Source organism: Pipistrellus hanaki (genome assembly GCF_964339955.1).
Source record: "Pipistrellus hanaki genome assembly, chromosome: X".
NCBI lineage: Eukaryota > Metazoa > Chordata > Mammalia > Chiroptera > Vespertilionidae > Pipistrellus > Pipistrellus hanaki.
In genome coordinates, this window is record NC_140524.1 from 47274262 (window position 1) to 47288929 (window position 14668).

Here is a 14668-nt window from a genome sequence, read left to right on the forward strand (position 1 = left end):
TGAACTTTATCTTGACTATTTACAAGAGGGTTTCTAAACAGCATATTTCCGCTTCTATTTTTGTCTCTGTGTCCCTCAGAGTTTCTCTGAATCTGCCTCTCATTCAAAGTCTCTTCCAAAATTGTATCTCTTTCTTCTAGGCCTATCCCCATCTCACACTACATTTCTATTACTGTCTCTTCCAGAACTATATGTCTGCATTCCTCAAAATCTGTGTTGGAAGCTACCTGGGAGGATCAAGTACAGCCTCTTATCAAAATGAAATTGGACAGGAGCATTTCTGAAAGACATGTTTATGTGTTGAAAACTATATAAAACAAATACCACAAGTATTCTAAATCCTAGAATGGTGTTGTATAAATTCTGTACTGAGAAAATGCTCATTGAATTTTTCTAGAATCCAAAATATTGTTCCCATACAAGTGTGAAACTTGAATCTCACCATGAAATTAAGCTTGGGAAAGTATAGTATGGGTCAGGATTGCCTTAGATAAGATTAAAATAAGATTTGTAACCAGGGATTGCTGAATCTTCTAGAACTGTTTGAAAAATGTTATGTGTATGTCATATTGCCCAGGATCATACTTGTTTGAAAAAAGTAGCAAAGCTAAGATTCAGATCCAGAATACAATTGAGAGTTCATAAATAAATGCATATATTTATGATCAGTTGATTTTTGACAAGAGTTCTAAAACCATTCAATAGGGGAAATAATAATCTTTTAAAAAAATGATACTGGAACAAATAGATATCCACATGCAAAAGAATAAAGTTAGAGCCCTACCTCACACTATACATAAAAGTTAACTCAGTATAGGTCAATGATGCTCTGCAAATTGACCATCACTACAACACACAAGATGGCCACCCCCATGTGGTCAAATATGGCCACCACAAGATTGCCAACCAGGGAGGGCAGTTGTGAGCAATCAGGCCAGCAGTGGATGCCAGATAGGAGGGACGAAGCCTGCAAGGGAGGGCAGTTGGGGGCAATCAGACATGCAGGGGAGAGCAATTAGGGGTGACCAGGCCTGTAGGGAAGGGCAGTTGGGAGGGACCAGGCCTGCAGGGGAGGGCATTTGGGGGTGATCAGGCCAGGCCTACAGGGGAGGGCAATTGGGGGAGACTGGGCCTACAGGGGAGGAGAGTTGGGGTGGAACCAGGCCTACAGGTGAGGGCATTTGGGGGGCGACCAGGCCAGCAGGGTAGGGCAGCAGGGAAGAGCAGTTAGGGATGACCAGGCCAGCAGGGGAAGACAGTTAGGGGTAACCAGGCCAGAAGGGGAGGGTACTTAGAGGAGACCAGGCCAGTATGGGAGGGCAGTTAGGGGTAACCGGGCCAGCAGGGGAGGGCAGTTGGAAGGGACCAGGCCTGCAGGGGAGGGCAGTTAGGAGTGACCAGGCCTTCAGGGGAGAGCAGTTAGGGGTGACCAGGCTGGCAAGGGAGGGAAGTTAGGGGTGACAGGCCAGCAGAGGAGGGCAGTTAGAAGTGACCAGGCCTGCCGAACCTGGTTTGGCTAAATGGATAAAGTGTCAGTCTGTGGACTGAAAGGTCCCAGGTTCAATTCCGGTCAAGGGCATGTACCTTGGTTGCGGGCATATCCCCAGTAGGGGGTGTGCAAGAGGCAGCTGATCGATGATTCTCTCTCATCGATGTTTCTAACTCTCTATCCCTCTCTCTTCCTTTCTGTAAAAAAATCTATAAAATATATATTTAAAAAAAAGAAGAAGAAGTGACCAGGCCTGCAGGGGAAGACAGTTAGGGGCAATCGGGCTGGCAGGGGAGTGGTTAGGGGGTAATCAGGCTGGCAGGCAGAGCAGTTAGGGACAATTAGGCAGGCAGGCAGGCAGGCAGGCAGGCGAGCAGTTGGGAGCCAGCAGTACTGGAATGTGAGAGAGATGTCCATCTGCCCATGGGATCGGGCCTAAACCGGCAGTTGGACATCCCTCGAGGGGTCCCTGATTAGAGATGGTGCAGGCTGAGCTGAGGGCCAACCTCCCCCCCCCCCCCATCCCCATGCACGAATTTTGTGCACCAGGCTTCTAGTCTAAATATAATTGCAGAAACTATAAAACTCTTGGAAGGAAACATAGGTATAAATTTTCATGAACTTAGGTTAGGCAAGAGTTTCTTAGATGACATCAACTGCACAAACAACTAAAGGAAAGCAAGATAAATCAGATTTCAAAATTAAATAATTCTGTGCTACAAATTATACTATCAAGAAAGTTAAAAGACAACTCATATAATGAGAAAAAGTATTTGCAGATCATATATGTAATGTGGGCCTAGTATCCAGAAATATGCATAACTCTTACAACTCAACAATAAAAAGACAAAAAATTTTAAAATGGACAAGGATTTGAATGACATTTCTTAAAAGAAGATATTAAAATGATCAATAGGGATATGAAAAGATACTAAACATCATTAGCCATTAGGGAAATACAAATCAAAACCACATTGAGATACACTTCATACTCACTAAGATGGCTATAATACTACTTCACACCTACTAGGATAGCTATAAGTTTTAAAATATAGCAAGTGTCAACCAGGATGTGGGGAAAATGGAACCCTCATACATTGTTGATGAGAATGTAAAATGATCCAGCTGCTTTGACAAATAGTTTGGCAGTTCCTCAACAGGTTAAATGTAAAGTTACCATATGATCCAGAAAAATTTAAGACCTACTCAAAAACCGGTACATAATGTTCACTACAGCATCTATAATAATAAAAGCATAATATGCTAATTAGACCAGACAGCGGGACGACCTTCCAGAAGTTCTTCCAGATGACCTTCTGGATGAAGTTGGGACCTTGAGGACCGAGGCAAGCCACTGCGGCTGTGAGGGCCGAGCCCCTTGCATGAATTTCGTGCATCGGGCCTCGGGCCTGTAGTTATTTATAATATCCAAAGGATGGAAACAATCCAAATATCCATCAAGTGATGAATGAATAAAAAAATGTGGTATATCATGTAATAAAATAGTATTCAGCAAGGAAAATGAATGAAGTATTGATATGTACTACAAAATGGATGAACTTTGAGAATATTATTTTAACTGAAAGAATCCAGTCACAAAGGGCCTCAAATTGTATGATTCCATTCATATGAGAGATCCAGAATAGGCAAATCCATAGGAACAGAAAATAGATTAGTGGTTGCCAAAGGCTGGGGGGTTGGTGAGATAAAGAATTACTGCTGATTGGTATGAGGTTTCTTTTGAGGATGACGAAATGTTCAGAAATTAGATAGTGATGACGGTTGCATAACTATGTGAATATACTAAAAAGCAAATGAATTGTACACTTTAAAATGGTGAATATTATTATAGTGAATATATCTCAATTTTAAAAAGTTTCAAACACAGATCTGACCCCAGAGTGTGAACAGTTAACCACTATAATATACTGTCAACTGTGCAATTATAAACTCTCTTGAATTGATTTCTCCTTTCAATTGTTTTTCTAGGTAAGTGATTCCCTGTCTAGGTTTTGTAATATCCGGGATATCTTTAATGATCAATGTATGTTATGAAATCTTATTTCCCAACTGTATTAATTTAAAAAATATAAAACTCCTAAAAATATTTTACTCCTATATCACAAAATATTTTTAGGAAGAAAGAGGGAATGGTATGGCAAAAATGAAACAGTAGCAGAGTGTTGCAACTTTAAAAATTTGTCAGTCACCAACCTCTGCAGAATTGCTAAGAATAAAGACAGGATGTAAACCTGGTAGAATGCGATGCAATGACAGGTAATCATGAAGTATTTTCCAGAAAACACAATGGTTTGTCATAAAAATGCATTGATAAAATGTCTGGGAGAGCAGAACAATTGCCATGATAAAAAAACAAATCTCCATATCCACATACACTTATTTGTTTCCCTCCATATCATTTAGTTGATTTCAGTCATTAAATAAGTATATTCATGTATTTGCCCTTGTTCTATTATAAAATTGTTTATCCGTGGCTTTATCTCCACCCTGAAAAAAACACACACACATTGATGCGAATAAACTATGAGAAGATATAAGGCTGTGTGAGTAGGTAGAAATAGAAAAGGGGTGTTTAAAAGCAGGTGATTAAGATAAAAATAATATATTCTACATTACAAAATGAAAAGACTGATTTCAGCATCACCCTTGAAATCCAGCAGTTATCAATAGTTAACTCTGATCAGAGAGAAAACTTGTGATCTGCAGAGCATGGCTCTGGGCTTTCACTACCTCCCTGAGGAGCCATGATTTTCGCCTTCTTCAGAGAAAAGCCATGAAACCAAGCCTGACCTCTGGGCTTTAGAATGAGGACTGAGGTGAGTTGTAGGATTTGTTTAAAAAACAAATTAATATAGCCCTATCTGGTCTTGCTCAGTGATTAGAGTATAGACCTGCAGACTGAAGGGTCTTAGGTTCAATTCGGTCCAAGGAATTTACCTGGTTGCCTGGTCAGGCACAGTGGGAGACAACCAGTCAATCTCTCTCTTTCACATCGATGCTTCTCTCTGTGTGTCTTTCCTCCTCCCTTCCACTCTCTAAAAATCAATGGGAAAAATATTCTCAGGTGAGGATTAACAAAAAACATATATACAAATTGATATAAAATAAACATTATTTAGGATATTAACATTAATGTCCTTTGAACTCTTCCTTAAGTATATCTACACAATGAAATACTACGGTGCGATAAAAAAAGGAATTCTTACCATTTGCAACAGCATGTATGGAACTGGAGAGCATTATGCTAAGCAAAATTAGCCAGTCAGAGAAAGATAAATATCACATGATCTCACTCATTTGTGGAATATAATGAACAACATAAACTGATGAACAAAAACAGATCCAGAGACAGAGAAACATCAATCAGACCATCAAACCTCGAGGGGAGGTACGGGAGAATGGAGGGGAGAGATCAACCAAAGGATTTGTATGCATGCATATAGGCCTAATCAATTGACACAGACACCAGGGGGTTGAAGCATGAGTTGGGGGTGGAGGGGCAATGGAGGATAAGGACACATATACAATAACTTAATCAATCAAGAAAAACAAACAAACCAAAAAAACAAAAGAAAAAAAGAAATGCTAGAAACTGTCTCTTTGTCTTGGGGAATGAGCAAATAAGTACTGGCTTAGTCTAATGTTTCCTTAATTGCAAAATGTCATTAAAGTTGGACTAGAATCACGATGATCTTTAAGCTGCTTTCCAGGTCTGACATCCTTTTATTACACAGATCTTGCTATCTGTATCACATAGAAAAGACACCTTGGATTAGTGAAAACTGGACCCTCAAAACACAACTCTTATTTATTAGTGTGACTAGAAAGGCTGACATACAATGGGCATTATCATGAGAGGAACTGAAATAAACAAAATGCATTCTTTTCTTTTCTTTTCTTCTTTTCTTTTCTTTTTTTTTTTACTAAAGCCAAGTTGATGAAGGGGAGTGGCTGGTTTTGCCTGTTGTATGTACTTCAAGATATAATTGGTGTTCCAGAAGACAAATAAATGGGAGGGGAGTCACATAGGAGTATAAATGAGTGAGAACACCTTTTGGAACTGAAAAGGAATACAAAATCCTAGAATACTACTAACAGGGGGGAAAACTCTTGAAACTCAAAAAGATCATTTGGGAACATAAAAGGCAACCAATGCATAGAATTCTCATCCTAAAAGGATGAAGACTGCCTAAACCGGTTTGGCTCAGTGGATAGAGCGTCAGCCTGCAAACTGAAGAGTCCCAGGTTCTATTCCAGTCAAGGGCATGTATCTTGGTTGCGGGCACATCCCCAGTAGGGGGGCGTGCTAGAGGCAGCTGATTGATGACTCTCATTTATGTTTCTAACTCTCTCTCCCTTCCTCTCTGTAAAAAAAAATATATATATATATATTTTTTTTTTTTAAAGGATGAAGACTGAAAATAGAAACCCCCCCCCCAAAAGAGGCTAAGTAGTCAGAAAGCATAAATAACAATAAGAATCATCTTACATCTATGTACCGTTTTATACTTTTCAAATAGTTCCAAAGCGATTATCTCATTTGATCCTCATAATAAAGCCTGGTTATAGTCCTGACTCTAAGCTGAATTAGCTGAGTGATTCTAGGTAAGACGTTTAAACTGTTTGGGCCATAGCCTCCTCACCTGTCAAATTATAGCTACCTGCCCTATCCATCTCACAAGCTCTTGTGAGGATCAGATGAGGATAAAATAATTTGCTTTAAAAATATAGTTTCATCATACATTCAGATTACTGATATGAAATGCGTTATTAAGGAAAACAGTAATTTTTATTATTTGGAAAAACAAATTTTATTACCATTTATAATAAATATAAATGTCCTACCATTTATTTTATTTTACTTTATTTCTTTTTTATTGAATTTACTAAAAGCCTGGTGCATGAAATTTGTGCGCGGATATGGTCTTCAGACCTAGCTGGCGATCAGGGCCAATCTGTGGGGCAACTGGCAGGATGATTGGGGGGCCCCTGCTGGCACCCACCTTGGCTGGCCTGGCGCCACCCACTTGCCAGCGCACCTCCCCCCCTGCGCACCCCCCCCTCACCACCACCACTGCTGGTTGCCTCCCTCTACAGGGGGCCCCTGCTGGCTCTGGCCTTGGCTGGCCTGGGGCCTGCAGGCTGGGGACAGCTGCTATGTTGAGCACCTGCTCCCTGGTGGTCAGTGCACGTCATAGCCACCAGTCTTTCCTTCATTTGATCAATTTGCATATTAGGCTTTTATTATGTAGGATTGGGTGACATTGGCTAATAAAATTTTATAGGTTTCAGATATACAATTTTATAATATATAATCTGCATATTGTAATTAGGTGTTCACCACTCCAAGCCAAGTCTCCTTTGAAAATTCATCCCAAACACGTAATTGACATATCACACTCTACCCCAAGTTTTCTTGAGGACTTTGAATCTGATTGTGATATTCATTATACTCATATGTCTCTCCTGTTAGTCTTGAGTTCCCTAAGGCAGGAACAGTCTATTTTCTTTTCTCTTAAGCTTTTATCATGCTCAGAGAGAGCTCAGGACTGGAGGTTGATTACCAACTGACAAAGAGTGCCAGAGTCACTTCCCATCTAATAGGTTATTAGAGCCTACTTAATATTTTATAGTATGTGGATTCAATGATATTTTCTTTATAATAATTAGCTCATAAATCCAATCATTGGTTGTTTTATATAGTATAGTCATCAAAGACATTAAAATGAATATCATAATAGCAGAACTAAAAGTCCTAAATCTGCTACAACTGCAAAAGATATAATGTGAGTAACCAAGAAACAGATTTGCCAAGATAACACATAATTGTCAGGAATCCTAAATACAATTTATAATACCTTTATCTTAATGCAGATAGCACTGGCAATTGCAAGGTTCAGGAACAAATGGAGAACAAATTTAACTTAACTACTGCTACCAGTACAGCTTTCCATCTATTCTAAGGCTGTTTTCCCAATCTCTGTTATCCAATGAAATATCTGTAAATGTTTAAATGTGCAGTGGCACACCTGAATGGACAGGCACCTCTACTTCCACAGAATAAAATTGGCAATATATGTATATAGGACATGCTATTGAATGTTAGGCTGAGAGGACCCCAAGTTCAGGACAGAAACAAGGGACAGAGAACAAAAGCCTATTTCAAATGAAACTCCTACTCCCCTAGGAACCACATGAATCCTAGCAACACTGAACAAAGGGCTATAGACAAAGCAATCGAGGATTCTGGACCATAAATCATTTTTCTATCTCTGGGCTGTATACATTCAGATATTTCACTGTCCTGCATTAGCATTATCCACCATGCCCAAACATTAACCCAGCAAATTGTAAATAATGGTATTTTCTGTTACGGGAGAATTTTACATTGTATAATGAGTTTGTTATCCGATCGTTTGGTCTCTGTAAGAGGAGGATCCAGAGACTGGGGACATTGTTCTGTTCATCAACTATAGGAGTCTGACCTGCAGAAAAAGAGGCTGAGACAAAGCCCAAGGTCAAGTACTCAGAGCTCTGCAGAGAGATAGGATCCCAAGTAGGACAAGCCTTACTAAGGTCATTTTGCTAACCCATTTAGGTTGAACCAACACACTAGTGTGCCTTCAGGTAAACCACACATGGAGAAGGGAGTGGTGGGATGTTGGCACATTATTCAAAATCCCTCCTCCACCTTCCATATTTTAAACATATGGTAGTTTTAGCAGCTTATAGGATTTCTAAGGAAAATGACGAAGCTGGGATATTGACTTTTGAAAAAATGATGTCTGCCTATGGCCATGTAGAATGCGAAGATGAAAAACAACAAACATAGAAATAGCCACAGATCTCCAGTGCTCACAGAAGATATTAAACAGACTTTTGCTTTAAGAAAAATGAAGAAACATATATTGATATAAGAAAAATATAAACAGCCGGGACTGGTTTGGCTCAATGGATAGAGCGTCGGCTTGGGGACTGAAGGGTCCCGGGTTCGATTCCAGTCAAGGGCATGTACCTTGGTTGCGGGCATATCCCCAGTAGGGGGTGTGCAAGAGGCAGCTGATCGATGACTCTCTCTCATCGATGTTTCTAACTCTCTATCTCTCTCCCTTCTTCTCTGTATAAAATCAATAAAATATATTTTAAAAAAAGAAAAAAAGAAAAAGAAAAATATAAACATATATTTCTTGGGAAAGAGAAAAAATAAAAAGGGGACTAGCAGCCTGCACAGGGGGATAACTGGATATACATGAGTGGCCAGATTATTATGATCTCTGAACACACAATAATCTGGCCCAGTACATGAATTTGTGCATGGGTGGGGTCCGGCCAGCCTGGCCAGGGGGAGGGGACATGGCAGTTGGCCGGCCTGCCTGCTGGTGGAACTCCTGGTCGAGAGGACAATTTGCATATTAGCCTTTTATTATATAGGATATACACTGAGTGGCCAGATTATTATGCGTTCAGAGATCATAATCTGGCCATTCTGTGTAAATGTCTAGACTCAGAGGGTGGAGGGTGAGAAGAGGTAGAGGAGAGTATAGGTGGGATAAATAGTGATGGATGGAGACCTGATTTAGGGTGATGAAAATGCCATACAGAGTACAGATGATGTGTTATAGAATTGTGCACCTGAAACCTGTATAATTTTGTTAACTAGTGTCACTTCAATAAATTCAATAAAAAGGAAAAAATAAAGAATTTCAACAAACTGGGGGGGAAAGGTAGATACTATTATTCTTCTCATTTTATAGTAGATGAGGAATTTGAGGACCAGAGAAGTTAAGGAATTTGCCCAAAGCCTCATAGCTAATAGGGATACTTGTTAGCATTATTCAATATAATGGCTGAGAAACACTTTTCTATTCACTTATCCACCCTGCTCAGTGATTAATTCAATGCTTTTTGAGAGACTGGAAATACAAACCTTAGTGCAATAATGCCTTGGTCCCAAACTTTTAATCATCAAAAAGTGAAAAATTGTTAGCTTTCCTGATCTATCATATGTCCAGTGTCAATATGTTACATGTCATATTTTGATGATGCAAGGCTCTAAGTCAAAGATATTCAGCTTAAGGAGTTATTTTGCAAACACACTGCCTCATATTCCCCTTTGCAGAGAAGACAAAATCTTAGTGCTAAATGGAAATGCAGCACAACTGGCCTCCACTAGCACCCAAATCGTATTGCCTAATAGCTAGGGAGTTACCAAAATCCATAAAGACTGGTTGACAGCCCTAGCTGGTTTGGCTCAGTGGATTGAGCGTGGGCCTGTGGACTGGAGGGTCCCAGGTTCAATTCTGGTCAAGGGCACATGCCCAGGTTGTGGGCTCAATCCCCAGTGTGGAGGGCAGCCAATCAGTGATTGTCTCTCATCATTGATGTTTCAATCTCTCTCTCCCACTCCCTTCCTCTTTGAAATCAATAGAATATTGATTTTAGAAACTGAGTGGCAGACACACATGATGCCAAGCAGTACCTCTTAGAAGAGCCATTTGAGACACATTCTGTGACTCAGCCCTGTCTTTACCTTCTTTTAGGGAGCTATGTCTCCGTTGGAAAAGAGAGAACCGGAGTGCCAAGGAATACAGTAAATAGAAGATATTCTCACCTCTTCACCAAACCAATGAGGTTTGGTAAATGGTAAACATGCACTCATCCTGCAGTTTCCTTCTCAACTGTCATGGTGTCAGCAGATTTTATGGGAGGAGAGAAAGGAGGGACTGGATAGGCTCACTACCTGAGCAATTTTTAGATGCAATTATGAGACTCCACTGGCACCATTGGCACTGCTTAGAATCTGCAAGTTGGAGCAGGTTATCCTGCACTTAAAGAGAAGGGATTAACTAAACCAACTTCATCTAAATCAGTTTGCACTGTTCAGATGATATGTTTGTGTAGCAATCAAGTTACCCTGATTTGTGGCAGTACTTCCCAGGGGGTGGCCATGCAAGGCATAACATGCAAGATGAGAAGTCTAGTAGTCAGGAAAGTAAACCAGAGAAACAATTGCCCCTTCATGTCCCTAGCCTCTACCCTACCCCTCACAGCCCCTCCCTGTCCTAATCCTGGAGCTGCAAGTATTGTAAAAAGGTAGGCCTCAAACAAGCAGGAGGCCAAAATACTAAGCCAAGGCTGGGGCCTCCACCCAGTCAACAGAGGTCTTTTCACATTGTAGACACTTAATAAATATTATTGACTCAACTCTACTAGATTCTAATCACGCTTATATAGCCATACATAAAATTATTTATGCCACTTTTCAGTAGAAATTAACTAACTACCCCCATAAAGGAAAAAAAAAAATAGGGGATGAGGTTATGTTTTCAGATCAGCCTGACTCAGATTGTTAGGTTGGAGTACATTAGATATGACTTAAGCCTTGACTTAAAGTAATCACCATTACTCTGTATATCTAGTTTTATGTATGTTTGATTCAGTTGTTTGTGCATTGGGGGAGGGAGGGGAAACAGACTTAGGGCCTAAGTATGGTAATAGATTTGGCTGGGGGTGGGGGGTGCGCTAATAATGGCAAGTTAAGGTTTCCAGAAATAGGGTTCCTTACTTATACCCAGTCAATCTATTATACCAATAGAAAGGTAAATGAAGCACTTCCTTTGAAAAATATAATGCTGAGGATTTATAGAACCCTTCCATCTTCAAAAGTCCAAGAGAAAGCTCACAATAACTAGTATACAATATTATGTATTTTATACAACTGTATCAACTATGAAAGAAAGGTCAGAAGAATGTCCTAAGGCCATAGACACAATGCAATATCAGATTTGAGATGAATTTTCTGATCATCTGGGCCCCTAGACCCATAGTTCAACCACATAAATCTAGTTGTAAGGAACAATCAGAAAAAACATAATTCACATCATATATCTGTATTAAGTTAATTGAACAGTAATATATAAAAATATAGACTGTTTCCCCCTCAGGGCATGTAGAGAGGGTTGGAAGGATGTGAGGGTTAGGGGTAGAGTGGGAAGTAGGGGAGGGACTCTCTCTCTTCAGCATGTCCCTTCCATTAGAACATGACCAAATAACTGATTAGAGTACTGGGAGGCAAAAGAATGGGGTTAAAGGCAGCCCTTTGGCCGAACCTGGGAATCAGAGGAATCAACCCTCCCACAGTATTTGTCTATTTATGTAATCTCTAATACGTTCTTTTATAAAGGTTCCTCCTCAGAGACACACAACCATCGTTCAACACATTCCCCACACACAGAAATCCTGAAAAAGACAAACTGGTTGAAGAGCAAATGGCTGCATGGCTGGGAAGGTTGAGGAAGCGAAGGGTGTGCGGGATGGGTAGGTTTTGGTAAGACATTTGGGAAGGCAGGTGGATGTGTGATAAGGTAGAAGGAAGGTGAGTGCGAAGGTGGGTTGGGGACTGTGAGAGCAATAGTGAAGAACCCAAGGACCCCAGGATTCCAAATTACTGCTCTGAGAAAAACCCTCCAAGAAATAATGTGCTACACACAGAGTGCTAAGTAACCTAATCCTTATCATCACCAAAAAGGTTTCTGTAATCTACTCCAGTTATTTACTTAATTCTTACAAGCCAGAAATGGAAAAACATCAACTCTCTGAGAGTCCGTCACAGTCTGTCGAGTTTCCCCTCTCCCCCACTGAGCTCCTCTCACAGCTAGGCCAGAAATAAGGAGTCGCCCAGAGACTTGAGGATTGCTCTCCTGGCAAAAAAAAGAAAAAAAAGAAAAAAAGAAAAAAGAAATTAAGTTTCCCTGGGCCTCTTCGCAGGCAGGGTGTCCACAGCATCTCTGGCTGCCACAACAGCCACCCCTGGCAGACTGCCGGGCGAGGGGCGCCACCCTGGCTCAGGAGGCTGCCGGCCACCGGAGCGTGGGAAGGCGCTCGTGGGAAGAAGCCGCTCTCCTGGCCGCGCCGGGCCAGGCCGGGCTGCGCGGGAGGCCTCGGAGCGCCCCACACGCACCCGGGGTGCAAACTCCGTCCCGGAGGGCGGCAGTGACTGGCACCCGGGCCCCAATGGCGCGACGGGATGCCGGGGCCAGGCTGGCGCCCCTGCCGCCGCCTCCAGCTTCCCGGACCCCGTCGCCCGGCCCCGCCGGGCCCAGGAGCCCGGCGCCCGCGCGGCCCCGGCGACACCTGAGCGGCCAGAGCTGGGGCGCGCGTGCGGGGTGCTCGGCCCCCCAGGACAGTGGCGAAGGGGCGCGTTTTACCCAGAGCGTTCCAGCGTGCCTGCCATCTCCTCGGCGCGCCCCAGAGCGCGGGGCGCTCGCCTGCTTCCGCCGGGAGCTGGTTCTGGCTCCTGCGGGAGCTCCCGGCCGCCGCCGCCACCGCCGCCCCGTAGGCCGCCGCCCGCACCTTCGCCCCGCGCCCGCGGCCGCTGGGAGCCGCCCGCCGCGCGCCCCGCGGGGACAGCCGGCCGGTGGCGATGCTCTCGCGCCTGGGTCTCCGGAGCCAAACTTAAGAGTTTTCACCACCTCAATCCAGGGGCAGCACCATGACACCAAGGCAGCACCACACTGTCATTTCCGCCGCAGCAGAGAAAAAAAAAAAAAAAAGCAATCCCTCGGAAAAGGGGGTGGGGTGGGGGCGAACAGGGCTGGGACTGAGGCCTGAGGGAGCACTGGGAAGGCCCCAGCAGCAGGGGCACTTGGCCACCTTCCCGACCTCACCTTCCGATGCCCCCTCTTCTCCCAGTTTCCCTAGCCCCTCCTCTGGAGGCGCATTTACTTGTTTTCTCCCTGGGTAGTAGCGACCCAAGAAACCTGAGCAAGCAAAAGCAGCGGGTGGGTGGGGTTAGGGTTACTACTGTACCTACCAGCTGATTCCAGAAGCCTTTTCTCCAGCGCCCTGTCATCTTGAAGGAAGACACACCAAGAGGGGCAGAGCTGGGCGTGTGTCCGCGCGCGAGCGCGCGCGCGCTTGTGTGTGTGTGTGTGTGTGTGTGTGTGTGTGTGTGTGTGTGCGCGCGCGCGCGCGCGCTTGTGCGTGTGTGTGTGTGTGTGTGTGTGTGTGTGTGTGAGAGAGAGAGAGAGAGAGAGAGAGAGAGAGAGAGAGAGAGAGAGAGAGAGAGAGAGAGAGAGAGAGAGAGAGAGAGAGAGAGAGAGAGACTGGCTAGGCAAAAATGTGTGAAATGCAGAAAGCAAATTATGGCCAAACTCTTCTTCCACCCACCAACCCTCAGCTTAGAAAAAGGAAAAAGGCTCTTGCAAGCGACAATGAGATGAGAGCGTCAGTCCACAGCTCAGGTCCTCTGATGAAGCTGCTCTATGCAAAGTTGACTACAGAGTAAAACAAAAATAGTGGAGGAGACAGAAAAGGGCAGACAATTGAAGGAAACCCAACCCCTCTTTCTTTTTACAAAGGGAGAATGGCTGTGTTTTATTGGCCATGGTAAAAAAAAAAAAAAAAAAAAATGTGGGGATGAATTAAAGCCAATCAAATTAAAATAAAAAGTAGGGTTTCATTTGCACATTCAAATCTTTGATGGACAAAACAAGAGAGTCCTTACTAAAGAGGACAATAGAACAGATGCCAGCTATCCAGGTATTTAATGTCTCTAAGAAGCTAATTGGTTCATCTAGAATCCAGAAGCCTTCATTGGTATGAAGTTCCACTTGGCTGACCTGTCATTGGCTCAGAGACCACCTCCCTCACTTAAAAGGAGGATTCCAAAGAGAAGAAACGGGTGGCCCAGAGGAGATTATCTTCCAAACTTGTGGGAGAGAGGGCGAAAAAGGGGATAGAAGCTAGAAAATGGAAGGAAGCATCCCCTCTCACATAGGCCTCCCATTACTGCGCATGGAAATGAGCCCAGAAAAATTAAGGTAACTCTGGGTGTATCCCACTGGAGAAGCAGTAGTAATTAGGCAACACCCCTTTTAAACAATATGCTAGAGAGCACTGAGCTGGAAAGGAAGGCAAAAATCACAACCAGGCCATCCTGATGAAAGTCTGGCCCTAAAAGAAGTAAAAGCTAGAGTCACACCAAAAGCACAGCCAAGGGAAGCAAAAATAGACAGGTGGGACTACAACAAACTCGAAAACTGTGCAGCAAAAGAATCAACAAACTAAAAAGGCAAGAATGAAGAGAAAATATTTGCAAGCCTTATATCTGATAAAGCATTAATATCCAGAATATATAAACAACTCCTACAAACCAAT

General features: G+C 42.9%; 1 protein-coding gene across 6 annotated transcripts in view; it reads right to left on the reverse strand.

Annotated features, from left to right (window-relative positions):
• MID2 (midline 2) overlaps positions 1-13497 on the reverse strand; it is a 131366-nt gene extending 117869 nt beyond the window's left edge. For 2 of the 6 annotated variants that reach the window (XM_084870458.1, XM_084870456.1), the window contains exon 1: positions 12718-12954. The gene's annotated coding sequence lies outside the window, so the exon portion shown is untranslated. Of the gene's footprint in view, positions 1-12717; positions 12955-13322 lie in introns of those variants that run through there. The other 4 variants (XM_084870457.1, XM_084870453.1, XM_084870455.1 and 1 more) reach the window with 4 other exon arrangements.
• Positions 13498-14668: the final 1171 nt, after the last annotated feature.